Raw genomic sequence first — 3119 nt, forward strand, 5'->3', positions numbered from 1 at the left:
TCTCTCTAGAATTGCATTGTTCATCTCTTTTGTAATTAGTTAGATTATAAACATGCCCGTCATCTAATATAGTCAAGAGGAGAAGCGCTGGCAAACCTAGCAGCTTTGTTGCATGGTTCTCAGTCAGTCAGTAAAGCATCAGGGATTACCTTATGTCTGATATTGCAATCTGTTATGATTAGGTCTGTTTACTGTTGCAATTTGTTTCATGTTTGAACACATGCACATGTTCAAACTATTGATGCTAATTAGCCATAGAGCATATTTTCTATGCGATGATTGCTGGATTTCTTACTAAATGAAAATGAGTGTTGAAAGGGTGTCTCAGTTTCATCTACTAAATGTCCTTGTCCTCTTACTGAGATCCAAAATTCAGACGGATACTATTCCCCGGTTGTAGTTGTAATAGAAAATACATTTTAAAAGCTATTAATTAACATATGTTACCAAATTGATTGCTATAATTATGGGAGACTACGTTGAAGGAGTTTTGCGGGTGCACAGGGACAATCTGAATTCTGCCGCACTGTGGGATCACTCTCACAACAGGTGAGACCACCTAGTATTGGGGACAGCAGCAATCATGTTCCCAAGTGAACTGCTATTACTAGAGAATATTCTCTTTTAGATGCCTGCTTTATTTCCTTCGGCCTCCCAAGATCCCCCTGAACATTTGGCTCAGGGGAATTATAGACCTGCAGAGTGGAAGAGACTATGAAGATCATTAGTCTACCCCTCCGCAATGCAGCAATCTTTCACCCAACATGGGGCTCGAACCCACAACCCTGAAATTAAGAGTCTCGTGCTGTACCAGCTGAGTCAGATCAGTGTCACAACAGAATGTCCCCAGTATGCATGAGGGATGGTATCGCCACCCACAATGAATCTGTGGAGCAGTCTGCCCTTCTTGGGATTTCCAGCTTGTTGGGCTCTATGCCCTCTTTGGCAAACAGAGAGACGCCACCTCCATCTCCACTGATTTTTCTACAGAGTTTGTATCTGTAAATATAACTGTATCTGACTGGTTCTTTCCATTCCACCAAGTTTCTGTTGTGCCCACTATATTTTTGCTCTCTTCAACGGCATGTCTACTGCAACATTTATAAAAGTATTTATATGCTGCCAGTTATAACAATATAGCATGATGGTGTGCAGCAATATATAGAGTGAAATATAATAGCAGTAAGAAATAGACTCTTAAATGACTGAAAAATCAAAACATTTGAACAGTTACATAAGTCTGTCTACATAAGGTCTTCAAGAGACTCCTGAGGTCAAAAGTGAGGGTACCTGTCAAATCTTTGCTGGAAGAATGATGACACTAAATGCCCAACTTCCAGTGGAGGCTGGTTGGGCCTTCATAACACAGGGGTCAACTGGCAGTGGTCCTCTGGATAATCACAGTGAATGAGTTGGAATATACCATCCAAGTGCACCTCTGGTAATCAAATGGCTTTGCCCGCCTCTGTCATCGCTCAGCACAAGGAACCCAGCAATGTACTCTATTCCCTTGCATGTATACACATGAATGCATTCATAAATTGGAGTGATCTGCAAATGCCAATGCTCAGACGTCAAATCCAGGCTTACATCCACAGAGCAGTTAACTAAATGTCTAGCTAATATTTGACTGGGCAATTATGTGTGTAAAATGCTGATATATTTATTTGTGAGCCAACTCCCCCCACCCCTATTGATCTCTCTAGTGCACAGAAAATGATGACACGTTTTTTTTTTGGTGAGTTATTCTGGTCTATGTTATGTTAGAAAAGGGATGCAAAGCTAGCTTTCAAGTGACAAATGATACGGCAGGAAGGAAGGAAGGAAGACCCATATGTTTAGAAAACCAATGTGACAAGGCAGATGATATGCCTTCACTAATCTTCAACCTTTTTGGACCCAAGACCCACTTTTAACCCAATGCATTTGGGGACCCATTTCTTAATCTTTTACCACATATTTGCATGGTGGTAGTGCTCCTGCAATATCTTATGGTGGGAAAATATGGTCTGAACTATTTTGAGTATCTGTAGCTAGAACATTAGTAAGGTGTGGGGGGGGGACATCTATGCCATGTACAGATTTCACCTTTGCTACCAGTAGTCCTTTAGTCCTCAGCTTATTACACATGGAAATATAGAAAGCTGGTGTGCTGGAAATGCCTGTTCAGTCATCAGCTTCCTAAATAGCCACAGGCAAATCACATGCCTTTCACTCAGCCTCAGTTCTGCATCTTTAAAATGGGAGTCTTAACCTCACTGCAGCAATGGCCACATTCCCTCCTGGGGTGCATACCAGTGATGGGTGGGTGGGATGGGAACCAGTGATGGGTGGGTCAGAACAATAAATGTGTCTCCTACACGCACTTGCACACCTTTCTCTATCTATCCTCCATCCAGGCAGCCAGAAAGCATTTATCAGAGTTCAAGGAAACATTTGCTAGCCAGGCAAAAGCATCCAGGAAGGGCAGAAGTGGGTGTGGTATGAGAGCGCTGAGGTCAGAGTCGAGAGAACTGGAGGGCCACATTTGGCCCCTGGGCCTGAGCATCCCAACCCTGGCCTTACAGAGTGTCGTAGAGAATAATGAAACAGCTATTGAAGAAGCATGCTTCAGAAGCAACATAGGAAGTAATTGAACAATGTCACATTTAGGGTTTCTTCACCACCCTCCCCAACACAAATACACTTGCCTTTTGTAAGTTCCAGGAATTTAGTGGGCAAACTAGCGGAAGTGCCTCGAACGCGAAAAGCGTCCCCGGTTGGGTTTCTGTCTGCGATGCAGTCTTGTAATGGCACAGAAGTAACACGGTGTGTGTGTGTGTGTGACGAAGAACATTCCACAGACAGAAAAGAGTTATGGGATTCCCTATGGGTTTGGTGGCTCAAAAGCACCACGTCTTTAGATTTCTTTAGAAAGGAAAATGCCGCGCAGTGCAATGCCGAACCGTCCTCATGCGCCCTTTGTCTTTTGCATTCCCCCGGTTCCTATCCGAAGAGGGGAAGCGGGGATTGCTGTTTGGGAGCAATTTCTGCAAATGCTGTTGGGGAGCATTTCTGAGGAAGCAGCAGCAGCAAGGAAGGTGCAGCGCTCCCTCAGGTCGCTAGAAGCCGCTGCAGCC

The sequence above is a fragment of the Podarcis pityusensis genome (assembly GCF_964106645.2).
Source record: "Podarcis pityusensis genome assembly, chromosome: 2".
NCBI classification, from domain to species: domain Eukaryota; kingdom Metazoa; phylum Chordata; class Lepidosauria; order Squamata; family Lacertidae; genus Podarcis; species Podarcis pityusensis.